Source organism: Ambystoma mexicanum, chromosome 2p, assembly GCF_040938575.1.
Source record: "Ambystoma mexicanum isolate Mex_15411 chromosome 2p, UKY_AmexF1_1, whole genome shotgun sequence".
Lineage (NCBI taxonomy): Eukaryota > Metazoa > Chordata > Amphibia > Caudata > Ambystomatidae > Ambystoma > Ambystoma mexicanum.
In genome coordinates, this window is record NC_090923.1 from 1,108,907,128 (window position 1) to 1,108,920,702 (window position 13,575).

At 48.8% G+C, this 13,575-nt stretch overlaps 1 protein-coding gene across 3 annotated transcripts in view; it reads left to right on the forward strand.

Annotated features, from left to right (window-relative positions):
* RCOR2 (REST corepressor 2) overlaps window positions 1–13,575 on the forward strand; it is a 265,979-nt gene that overhangs the window by 206,421 nt on the left and 45,983 nt on the right. The window lies entirely within an intron of this gene.

A 13,575-nucleotide genomic window follows, 5' to 3' on the forward strand; every position in this document is an offset into this window, starting at 1 on the left:
AATGATATGCCTTTCGATTCATGGATTCATTGTATATGTCATTTTCAACAAGCACACTCATGAAACAGACCAACAGAAAATGACGTTCTCCACGCCCCCATTGTAAGGTAGCTGAATCTCTAACATCTTGTCTGCACATGCTAACACCACTTGGTGGGTAGAGCAGACACATACGGCCTCATTACAAGTCAGCCGGTCTGGAAACAACGGTGGCGGTAAATCCGCCGCCACCGTTGTTTCCGGACCGGCTGATTCCGAGTCCTGCAGGCAGGAGGTGTCACTCCCGCCAGGTCTGACCATACAAACATTGTCCATACGCACCAAATGATCTCCATCCTGCTTCAGGCAATGACCTGATTGTATGCTGTAAGCATAGAAATGCATATTGATGAGATAGAGAGGGGCTGGCAACCTGCAGCACTCCAAATGTTGTAGAAAACGACTCCCATGATCACTCACCATTGACTATGCTGGCTTGCGCTCATGGGATTTGTAGTCTAAAATCCGAACGTCTGACTAACTTCGTCCTGTGTCTCTCCTTCTGCACTACTCTTAAGGTGCTGACACCCACATATTCTTCACTTTTCCTGAACTCTCCTCTTATCTCTCTATCAAAATGTCGAACTGTCACTCTGCCATTACATATTGGATGTCTTCGCACTCTCTGATGTTAAACTCTATCAAAACAGAGGTGCTCTTCTTCCCTGCCAAAAGCTATCTCTTATCTCTTCCTCTTCCTATTCAGTTCCCATCTGACACTCTCCCCCACTCTTCTTCAGCTAGAAACCTCAGCGTCATCTATCACCCTTATCCCACCTTCTCTACTTTAATTTCCAATACTGAAACAGCAGTTTGCTTCAACCCCCTACATATTAGGAAAATCGAGCACCTGATTCCTTTCAACACCTCCCAGCATCTTTTAACCTCTCTTGTCTTCTCTAAACTGGGCTACTGTGCAGCATCCTCTTTGGTCTTGCTAACTATGCTTTCTTTCCTCGCGACAAGATCATTAACTTTGCTACCAGGACTCCCTCGCTTCACACATGCTCCCTCGTACCAACACTAGGCTGGATGTCTGATGCAAAACAGGGCCAGATTTGAATGTCTTCTCCTGGTTCACAAATCGATCCATGGTAAGGCACCACTGGATCTATCCTCCTCTATCCAACTCTACAAGCCTTTTCGTGATCTCTGCTCTGCCTCCTCCACTACCCTTAAGACACCTTGCCCTCCCTGTGCTTCCTCTTGCTTCCACTCTTTTTCTCTTCTTGCTCCACTTGCATGGAATTATTTTGCCCCCGACATCCGTGAAACAGTCCACACAGATATGTTCAAAACCAAACTAAGCCTACCTCTGAGTTACTTAACCTACCGCTCATCTGCCTGCTAGCTAACATTTTTCCTTGCCTCTAATCTGCCACTGTCCCTCACTTCCTCTGCCTCCACTCTAGCATTTCACCCATCATGGTCACATCCTAACCACAGCTGGCCATACTGCCTACCTGCACTTAAAAATGTCCAAAGTCAATCTATGTTTGTCCCCTTATGTATTGTCCCCGATGACTGTTCCATTCGCTCCCCTCCACAATCAGGTCAGAATGTCCTTCAAACTCACCACATTGTAAGAAGCTCACTGCTTTCTGTCAAATCTGATTTCTTATCTATTGTACGTTCTTTTGTGATCAAAAGAGTATTGCTCCTCCTGTATGTATAAATGAAACATCTGGAGAGCCAATTGTTTCAGGCCCTTGTGATCGAGAATAGAGGTAAACATGATGTACCAGAGAGATGAGAAAAAATTCCCCAATCTCTGCTCTGTACATGGATCTAGACATAACACCGGGCCACCGTGACCCAGCACATACTCGTTACCCCAGAGTTAACCTCACCACCACCACCAAATGACAACGTATAACTGTGGGCAGACAAGACAACTTGCAACTGGAACCTGCTTGCAGACTCATCATTCTCGACCCAGCTACAACTGTTGCAACCGTAATCCTGTTTCCTGGCTGACTCGATGCTGGCCACTTTCCTTCTGTGTGGTCAGACAGGAATCCCTGCACTAGCCCGTCACTTATGGAAGAAGGAGAACATATGCAAAACCTATTGCATCTGATCACACAATAGTATTCAAAGCCTAGTCACCCAAGGTAAGGAGCGTGTCTGAGTCTGCCCTGTAGCAAGATGGATAGGCTGACCCCTCCTTGAACTCTGAAGTCCTTATGCTCCTAGAAGCCTCTTTTGCATAGGGAAATAAAGGGGTGTGTACCTGGCAGTGCCGCATACTGTCACTTCATCTCACCCTTTTCCAGGTTCATGTATCCATCAGAAAGAGCACCAGGGAACAGAGGGCCTGTCTGTGGCCTCTGTCCTAGTCCCTTCTCTAAGCCCTAACTTACTGTCAGACTCTTTCTTTTCACTGTTACCTAACCATCTGATCTCTTTTCCAACCTCAGCCCTTCCATCTTGCCTATTCTTCTCTTCCCTTTCCTAGACAAGATATCGGTATCAGGTAATAATATCCCCATATATATGGTCGCCGTAAATAATATCGCGGGGAAAATGTTGTGGCGATATTATTTGGGTGACCATATATATGGGGACAGGGTCAAAGATTTTATAACATAACATATGTGTACATGATGTATCTATGTAGATATTCCATGCAATAATGTTGCCACAAAAAACGGCCATTTTTCGGCGATATTTTTGCATGGCGAGATTTTTGTGGCAACATTATTGCATGGAATATCTACATAGATACATCATGTACACATATGTTATGTTATAAAACCTTTATACTGCGCCAATCACCATATGTCTAACTTTGCTGCTACAGCAAGGTTTAATTTTGCATTCATTGGGCCTCATTATAGGTTTGGTGGTAATTAGGTGGCAATTCTGCAGAATTACGTAGAATGATTTATCATTACTGCCCCTTGGTCCTGTGGGGTTACCACAGGATTACAAGTGGCAGTAGGGCTGTGTAATCCTCTATCCCCCATGGGGATGTTTGACAGATTTAATGCTGGTTGTATTACCGCATGGTAAATTCGCCTAATTTTAGAGGTGAAATTTACCTCCAGCAACAACAGTAAAACAGCCAAAACCTATATATAATATGGCAGTGCAAGAAAAACAGTGGTAATTCCATTACCGCCTAAAAAAAGTGTCCTTGATTGTCCATTGTATTTTACTGAAATGTTTGTATGAAATAGGTTATAACAGTTGGCAGAAACATCAATTGGCAGCATACAAATTAATTATCGAGGGAAGACGGTGCACAGAAAGGCACTGTAAAGAATGCAGATGTTCTAGCAAATGCAAAGGTCATCTGAATGTTGATAAACACAAGGAATATTACAGTATGGATATATTTTCTTTTAACTCCTTGGCAGCAAAGAGCTAATCTGTGATTTAAAAACTATAAATCACGATTTCATGTGAAGACAACAAATCTGACAATCAGCCAAAACTGTTGGATCGAACGCTTTTAATTCATCTTAACCATTGGGAATTCCTCTGGACGTTGTTTTATTCTACGTTGTGTATGTCTGGTTGGCTTTTATCTGGATCCTGCAGTTTAATAGGTGCTGACGTTCTACTGTATCAGGCATTCCTGTGAGTTATTTGCCCTTTGATGATGCATGAATTGTTGTGGTTTGAATGTTTTATTCCATTGTTCGCAGGTTTTAAAGTTCTCTCCTAGATGGGCCTACTTACAATATCTACCCAGGATTTGTGGATCCTGCTGGGATAGAACATAAACTGTCAATGCACATGGCATCTATGTGGGGGTGATAGTGATGGGCATGGGGTTGGCATCATGTGGTTAGTTAGTCCCCCCAGTCTTGGATGGTGGTAACAGAGGTTATGGGATATCTGTTTGGACTTTTGCAATCTTGAGTAAGTTGTTGTCAATGTTGGGTTAAGCTGCCAACCGATGGAATCATGATAGTTTTGTGTGGGCTCAAATTGAAGAATGGTGATATTTGTTCGAGGAATCTGCATAAGGCTGGCATTGTACGTCAGGTTTCTAGTGGGTTTGTGGGCCTTCTAATTTGGTGCTTAGCAATTATGTTTTTCCATATTCTCTATTCCTACAAGTTCATTTGAGTTTAGGTGTAATTCTTTTAGGTTTCCCTGCAATCTATAGTTTTACTTTTCCAGTATTTAAGAGTGCAGATGTGTACTTTTTTGTTGTTGTTACTGTAAATGTATCATTGTTTTTTTGTTGTATCTTTTGTATTGGCATGTCAAATACTTTTCTGTTTGTGTGGCTGTACAACTTGTTTGGGTGTGCTGCCATTATATTACGATGTCACTTTATGTCACCTCTTTTCCAATCTTCATTACTATTCAAACAAAGTGCATTTCGAAATTGGTATTAGCTTTTGACTTATGTTTTGTTTCAACATAGTATGGATAAACAAATACAAATCATTAATATCAGATACTTTTTCATTCCTTTCAATAATACTTCTTATTGAACATCCAATATTAGATTATGTGTCTCTACGTGTTTCGGGGTATTCTATCCGAATGCACTTTGTTTGAATAGTAATGAAGACTGGAAAAGAATATTCTTTTTACTATATATTGATTGAGGAAATACATCATAATATTGTTTGACACTATTTTTTTAAATTTACGTTTATAATAAGGTTTGAACCTACAAAAAACATATTACTTTTTGGTTGTATATACAATAAACATTGGGTGTGCAGGGGACGGGAGAGATCCACAAGGTTGTGGACATCTGTTGTATCGTATCTTAGTACCACAACCCAGTGCCAGGGTTGTTTTGTCTGCCCCGCACCCCATTACAGTACATATAGAAATTCTAAAGATTGAAAGTCACTGAATGTATTGGGAGTGCACTAGGACTATCTTGATTTGGTTTTTTGGCATAGTCATGCTTCGACTGGCGCTGGTGTGCACCTGTGTTGGGCTTGAAACAGACTTCATGAAAACACACTCTTTTTTCTCCCGGAGGATTTGACTATTTCTGCAGGCTATTGGAATTTAGTACCTCGGCCAATTACATTTTGCACAGTGCAGGCTCTTTTCGTAATATTGGGAACTAAATCTACAACAGGCTCTCACCAAATACTCTCCCTCCAGATCGTTATGCTACTCCGGTGCCAACTATCTGCGTGTCAAGTGCTTCTCTGAACAGCAAGCTGGTGGCTGATCTCTTTCCTCGGCTGGCTCACTCCTCTGGAACAGCCTCCCCCTTCCTCTCCATCTTCAGCCGGATCGCCTCAAATTCTGGTCGTACTCAAGTCTTTCCTTTTCACCTCCTCCTTCCCACTTTCCCTCCCTCGCTAAACCCCTCAGTTGCTGAGATTGGTGACCTGGGCCCTTATGTGTCCTTCTCTGTCCTAGCCTCCACACCCGTCCCCCCAATCGCCTTCAGTCTCCGCCCACTCCCAGCACTTGACTTTGGGTGCCCACTGGCCTGTGCTGTCTCCCAGGCCTGCACCGTATTGGCAGTTGACCACTCTTACCAAGTGATCTCTGCAAGGTACTTGACAGCTGTTTGCAAACATACTCCCTAGCACTTCCATCCGTGGAACCCCTAGCACTTATCCCACTCACTCTCTGCAATTTCACGTTCTGAATGCTCACAAGGCCTAGTAGGACCGCTTTTTTCTTTTCCTTCATTGTTTTCATATTTGACTTTCATTCCTATGTTCCCTCCCCCTTGCACAGTGGGCACTTGGAAACGCAATTTACTTAATGTATAAGGCCCTTGCAAATTCACAATACATAAAATAAAATAAATAGATTCTAGAAGGACAGGAGCAGGAACCAGAAAGGATTACTGAAAAATCACATCTTAGTCTCAAAATTCCCGGCTGTCAATTTGTCATTTATTCAATCCCTACCCTTTTTTATCCAACAACATGCACCTTTCTACACAGCTAACTCTTGACTAGGCGACTCTCGGCCTTCAGGCTTGGCAGTGCCAGAATTAATATTCTAGAGCTCGATCCATGTTAAAATGTAAATGTATGCCCTGGAAATGAAGCTTCCGAATCTTGTAGGATTTGCGGAGCACACTCTGAAGCCCCTCATGCATCCACACATTACACTAAGTATTAATTACCCATCCTCCAATACTGCCTTGGAAACACAATCCAATCACCACTTTAGATATGCCCTTATTTCTGTATTTCAGAATTATGATGACCTAATGGGAATTAAATGCACCTATGCTATCACAAACATTCCTCCTTCCATTTTGTTCACAGCATCTGTTTTCCTCTCTCCTATTCTCTTATCCTCCCCTGCTCATTCTTCTTTCTGCAGACCAAGGTCTGAATAACACTGGCAGGGCACCAAATGCCATTCTACACACAAGCCCAGCCACTGGGTCCACTACTGTGGTGATTTCGTGCAGCAAGCAGAATACAAGACTCTTAACATAACCATACATTGTGGGTTCTCTCTTCTTTTGAAGTGTCAGGGTTTCCTTGTTGCTGGGTTGTGTGTAACCAACTTGAGGGGGCAATCTAGCTTCTGTGCCCGTCTTCCCTGATGTGGTCAAGGGGCATTGGAGCCAATCTTTACTGTTGAATATCTCACCAAGGGAAGACAATGCCAAGTTTGCAGCCAAGCATTGTCTCAATAAGGTATTTTGGGTATCGACCTTATACATCTAGTGATGGGCCGTGCATATGGAAAAGAAGCAAGTGTCAAGGTGAACGTACCTTGCATGTGCTAGTGGCAAGCATGGCTTTGATTGGGTCACAGGATGGTGCTGGATCGAAATAGTGTTGCTGGATGTCCAACACAGCCTACAGATTGGAATGGGAACAGCGATTTATGGTGGTAGCAAAGAACAGCTGTAGGTAACTGGGATGGTGGGGATGACCAGGGTCTTGCTCGGGCCGTCTGGTGTTGTATGGGAAGAGATGCATAAGCGTAATTCGAGGGGATTGGGTCCTCCGACGTATTCCATATCTATGACATGTAATCACCACAGCTGTGCTGCTTCGGAAACTTTTCCGGCGTCTGCGTCGATGCGCCGACGTCGAGGACCTCCTCCGACGTCATCCGATGTGATAAGTAGGACGCACGACGCCCGTAGCCTCAGTTCCGTTTTTTCCGCGAACGTGTTGCTTCGTGTTTCTCGGTTCTAAGCCTCGACTCTTTGGAGTTCTGTTCTTTCTGGTTCTTCGAACCTGTTCGTTTGTGAATTTCCTTCGGCGATGTCTTCCACTTCGTCTTCAACCCCGCGTCCGGGCTTTAAGAAGTGCGGGGAGTGTGGGTCCAAGATGTCGTTGACTGACTCGCACGACGCCTGCCTCTGGTGCCTCGGGGAGGCCCACGACACGGATGACTGTATCGACTGCCAGTCGCTCACGTCCAAAGCCTTACGCGAGCGTAAGAAGAAGTTGTCGGTAGGTCGGGTGTCCAAGCCCCGGAAGTCGAAGTCGGCGGGGCTTTCGACGGATGATTCGAGGGGTGACTCTCCGCGTCATCGTCGGAAGTCTCGTCGGTCTTCTTCTAGGAGTGGGTCTCGCCACTCCTCAGCCTCTTCGAGGCATTCTCGGAAGCGCCGTCACCGGTCGCCTTCCAGGTCCTCTTCCGAGGATTCTGCACGGCACGTCGGTTACCCCACCAGCCGTGCGACGCCGGAGGAATGGGCTTCCTTCGGGAAGAAAATGTTGGCGATTCTTGAGTCGCAGGGTACTCAGCCGTCCGCGCCCCCGAGTGGGGTCGGCCGTGAGAGGTCGAGAGACACCGCTCGCAAGAGTGGTCGGCACGAGTCACGGGAGCGGTCCCGTTCGGACAAGGAGGCTCGTTCTCGCCGTACCCATTCCAGGTCCCGGTCCTCGACGCGTTCGAGACCGTGTGCTCCTGTGAAGTCTTCGAGGAAGACATCGACGTCTGAGGCGTCGAGGGCGTCGACAAGCTTTCTCGAGGCTCCGGCTTCGAGGAAGTCGTCGACGCCGTCGACGATCAGGTCGTCGAGGGACACGCTCGGGGCTCCGGCTTCGAGGGCTGTGTCGACGCCGCCGATACTGGAGGCGCTGCATCTGACGTCGACGCCGATTTCCTCGACGTCGACGCCGATCCTCTTGGCGCCGTTGCCGGTTTTCTCGACGTCGGCGCCGATTCGCTCGACGCCATCGACGCCTTTCGTGTCGGAGGTGCCCCGTGTCACGGGTGTACCCCCTAGGAAGGCTCTGGTTAAAAGCAAGCACTCTCGGGTGCCTTTTCGCCACCTGGAATATATTTCAGAGGCGGATGAGGATTCTGATGGCCTGGTTCCTAGTCAGGTGCCAGATGAAATTGTCTCGGGCCATAGTCAGTTTGACGATTTGAGGCAGTCACTGCATGATGCCAGTGGACTGGACACCTCTCCGGAGGTGGAATTTTGTAGGCCTGAGCCTGGCTCCCATGCCGATTCCTCGTACCGGCGCCTTATGGCTAGGGTGTCTGAGTATCTGGGATGGTCTGCTCCCCCAGGGGAGTTTGTGCAGGATGATCTGACGGACATCCTTGATGTTGGTCCCCCAACTGACCCGGTACTGCCGTTCCATATGGCTTTACAGAGAAGGGTGGCGGCGGCTTGGACTGCTCCGGAGAGTCTCCGGGCGGTGGGCAGATCCTTGTCGCCTAAATACCGTCCAGCCAGTAGCGACCCCTGCTACTTGACCAGGCACCCCACTCCGGAAAGTTTGGTGGTGCAGGCGGCCACGGCCCCGGCAAAGCAGGCGTCGTACCCTACCATCCCTCCTGATAGGGACGACAAACGTTTTGATGGCTGTGCGAAGAAAGTGTTTTCTTCTGGTGGTATGGCGCTTCAGGCGCCCAACTCCATTTGTGCCTTGTCACGTTTCACGCACACTCTGTGGAACTGTGTTGCGTTAGCGGCTGAACATATTCCCGTAGGGGATGAACGGGATGGTTTCCTTGCTATGGTCCAGGATGGTAAGGATGCCATGTGTGAGTCCGTTCAGTCGGGTCTGGACTTGGCTGAATGCGTCAGTAGGTCCATGGCGGCGAGCACCGTGATACGCAGGTTTGCGTGGTTGCGTAAGTCGGGGTTTGCTCCTGATGTGCAGTCCCGGCTCCTCAACATGCCCTTTGACGGTGAACACCTTTTTGGCAGCAAGGCTGACGAGAGCCTTGAGAGGTTGCAGACCTCAAAAGCTGCAGCGAAGTCGTTGGGTACCCGTGGTGCCAAGGCCGCTCGGGCAGTTGCCTCTTTGCCCTCAGGTAACGCCGCAGCCGCTCCTACTCAGTCATGAGGCCAGGTCCCATGGTTCGCCGGTTGGGGGAAGGCTGGCGCAGCATCTTGTAGAGTGGCAAGCCATTACTTCGGATGTGTGGGTTCTGGAGATCATAACCCACGGCTACTGTCTTCCCTTTCGGCACAGGCCTCGCGACAATCCACCGGGGAACCTCTCTTTGAAGTGTCCGGATCCGCTCCTTGCGCAGGAAATTCAAGCCCTGCTGGAGAAGGGCGCTATAGAACCGGTGCCTGTAGCGGAGAGGAACAAGGGATGGTATTCCCCTTATTTTTTGATTTCCAAGAAAGACGGGGGATTGAGATCCATCATGGACTTGCGCGGTTTGAACAAACTCCTCAGGAAGGACAAGTTCAAGATGGTTACTCTCTCTCAAGTCCTCCAGGCCCTTCAGCTTCAGGACTGGTTGGTGTCACTTGACCTCAAGGATGCTTACTTCCATGTGCCGATCCATCCCAAGCACAAGAAGTACCTGAGGTTCGCGGTTGGCGACTCGCACTTTCAGTTTCGGGTCCTGCCGTTCGGATTGACCTCCGCCCCGAGGGTTTTCACCAAGCTCATGGTGGTGGTGGCAGCGCATCTCAGGCAAGGGGGGATTCACGTCTACCCCTACCTGGACGATTGGTTGATCAGGGGGAGCTCTCCCGAGCAAGTCCTGTATCATCTGTCCGTCACCAGCCACTCCCTTCACAGGCTGGGCTTCTCCCTCAACTTAATGAAGTCCCATTTGACGCCAACACAGAGGCTCCAGTACATCGGAGCAGTGCTCGACACTTCCCTGGGGCAGTGTTTTCCTCCCCAGGTGAGGGCTCTTCACATTCAGCAGATGGTGCACAAGTTTCAGCAGGCCCAGACGCTCCCAGCGTTCGAGTTCTTGAGGTTGCTCGGCCTCATGGCATCCTGCATTCTTCTGGTGCCAGAGGCTCGCCTGCGAATGAGATCTTTGCAGTGGGCACTCAAGACGCAATGGTCGCAGTCCTCCGGCAGGATGTCGGACCCGGTTCAGTTGCCGCCCTCGGTCGCCCAGGACCTTCTGTGGTGGGCCGTCGATGGCAACTTGATGAAGGGGGCTCCATTTTGGCTTCCCTGGCCGGAGGTGACAATCGTGACGGATGCATCCCTCACGGGATGGGGAGCTCATGCCAACGGGCTGACAGTCAGCGGTCGTTGGTCTCCGTCGGAGTCCAGACTCCATATCAATCTGTTGGAGCTGAGGGCCGTCAGGCTAGCCCTGAAGGCTTTTCTGCCGACTGTGAGAGGAAAGAATGTCCTGATCCTGACGGACAACACAGTGGCCATGCACTACCTCAACAAAAAGGGGGGGGCAGGGTCACTTCCTCTGTGCAGGGAGGCGATGCAGCTCGGGTTCTGGGCCATCCAGCAGGAAGTTTCGATCTCGGCAGTTCATCTGGCCGGAGACGAAAACGTGACGGCGGACGCTCTGAGCAGGCAGAGCGCGATCTCTCACGAGTGGGAGTTGGCTCAGGAGATTCTCTTGGAGATCTTCGCCCTTTGGGGGACCCCTCAAGTGGATCTCTTCGCCTCCAGTGTCAACCGGAAGTGCGAAAGGTTTTGCTCGCGGGAATTTCCTCCGAAAGGAGCCTTGGGAGACGCGTTCGTGGTGGAGTGGTCATTCCCGCTGCTGTACGCGTTTCCTCCAGTCCCCGTCATCCCGCAAGTGCTGCGGAGGTTACGGAAGTTCGGTTCCCGGATGATCCTCATTGCTCCGGCGTGGGCTCGGAGGACGTGGTACCCGGACCTTCTCGACTTGTCCATCTGCCCTCCACGTCGTCTTCCCTACCGAGACGATCTGCTCTCACGGGAGGGGGGTCAGGTTCTCCATCCAGAGGTCGGATCCCTCAACCTTCACGCTCGGCTTCTGATAGGTTGAGGTATATGAATTGGGACCTCCCTGAAGACGTGATGGAGGTGTTGCTTTCGGCCCGTAGGCCAGCAACGAAGTCTCTGTACCGTTGCCGTTGGGGTAAGTTCTGCGACTGGTGCAGAGTTCGGAATGTGGATCCTTTTGCATGTGACATCCCCATGGTTCTGTCCTTTTTGCTTTCTCTGGCCCACAGGGGCTTGCAAGTGGGTACCATTAAAGGTTACCTGGCGGCGCTGTCCATCTTTAAGCGCTCGTCTGAAGAGTGTTCTTACTTTAAAATCCCTTTAATTTCACAGTTTCTGAAAGGGCTCACTAATGTGTTTCCTCCATCACCTTTCCTGGTGCCCGGTTGGGATTTAAACCTTGTTCTTAGGTTTCTTATGGGTGCTCCGTTTGAGCCTTTACATTCTTGCCCTTTGAGGCTGTTAACTCTGAAAACTGTGTTTTTAGTTGCGGTTACTTCCGCTCGCAGAGTGAGTGAGTTACAGGCACTTTCAGTTAAGCCACCCTTCACTGTTTTTCACAAGGACAGGGTTGTCCTTCGAGTTCGTCCTTCTTCTTTTCTTCCGAAGGTAGTGACGGAATTTCATTTAGCCCAGAAGGTTGTTCTTCCGGCATTCTATCCTCCTCCGCATCCTGGTAAGGAAGAGGAGAGGCTCCATAGGCTTGATCCTAGGAGAGCTTTAAGCTTTTATGTTTCACGCATGTCCCGGGTCAGAGTGGACGATCAACTCTTTATTGGTTACGCTGGAAAGCGTTTGGGGCAAGCTGTGACGAAACAGACTTTGTCCCGCTGGATTATTTTGGCCATCTCGGAGTGTTACCGCTTGGCGGGTAAGGACCCACCGGCTGGCTTGCGGGCCCATTCTACCAGGGGTGTGGCTGCATCTACTGCCCTGCAGAGGGGTGTTCCTATTCGCAACATCTGTGATGCAGCCACCTGGGCTTCAGTACATACATTTGTACGGCATTATTCCCTCGATTCCATCAGAGGGCAGGATCTGGCCTTTGGCAAGGCGGTCCTTTGCTCGGCTATTTGATTGGCTATTCTAAAATTTTGCTTCTAAATTCTTTCCCTCCTCCTTGTTTTGGTACTGCTTTGGGAGTCTGTCATAGATATGGAATACGTCGGAGGACCCAATCCCCTCGAAGAACAAGTTACTTTCTTACCTGGTAACGTTCTTTCGATGGGATGGTCCGACGACGTATTCCATATCGCTCCCGCCCTGCCTTCCCCGCTGCAGAATTTCTTTTGCGATTGCAGCTTACGTTCAGCAAGGCTTTGTGTCTGACTGGCAGTTGACTTATGTCACACGTTCTGGGGGGAAAAAACTACCACTGAGGCTACGGGCGTCGTGCGTCCTACTTACATCGGATGACGTCGGACGTCGGAGGAGGTCCTCGACGTCGGCGCATCGACGTCATCGACGCAGGACGCAGACGCCGGAAAAGTTTCCGAAGCAGCACAGCTGTGGTGATTACATGTCATAGATATGGAATACGTCGTCGGACCATCCCATCGAAAGAACGTTACCAGGTAAGAAAGTAACTTGTTCGTCTAGTTTATAGGCGTGGCCATTGAAAGTGGAGGATTTGGCACCCAGGCTGGTGCTCCAGCATGATGCTGCAATCTTCACTGTGCTAAGCTCTGAGAGTTGTTCCTTGGGCATATGGTTTCTGATCTCACAGAGGAGTGTTTTAGTCAGCTAGGTACTAAGAAAGAATACCGGCAGATTGCATGCAATCTGATGGTGAGAGCTAATGCAGTGGGTGAGATGCTTAGATGCAGAGCATCATAGTGTTCTTGAACTGAAAGCCATCAAGATGAATCACTTTATAATGTATGATATCCTAAAATGGCCACTCAAATACTTATCGCTTAGAGAACAATTGTAGACAGCCGATAATGCAATATGGGCAGAATTGGAATTTGGCCTAGGAACTTGTTGGTTGTGCTGCATTCCGAGGCAGAAACAGGCCTGTGATTGCCAAGAGCCAAGCGAATAGAGCACAAGCTCCCACGAAACATGAGGTGCAGGAAAGTTGACAAGGTTGCTAGATTGTTTGCAAGCCCATGCAAGTGGCAAAAGGAGCCCTTCAGAATGTGTATCCAATGTTACCAAAATGACCAACCTAAAGACTGCGATAATTGTATGACTCTATCACAATAAATTCCTGCAGAGCTCCAGGAACTCCCACAGAGTGAGAAAACGCTTTGTAGTTTGCCTAGTACGTTCTTGGTCATGGCACCAATAATAGCATAGAAGGAGACCTGTGGTGGCATATTATCTGGGACTGGCCATACGGCACCAGAAGTGACACAGTAATCCATGTCACATCTGGCGGATTGTCTTGTAACCCTTGCTGGTCTGTAAAGCGCAAAAGAGATACGGCGACTAACCTTTCGAACACGCTGCGTTT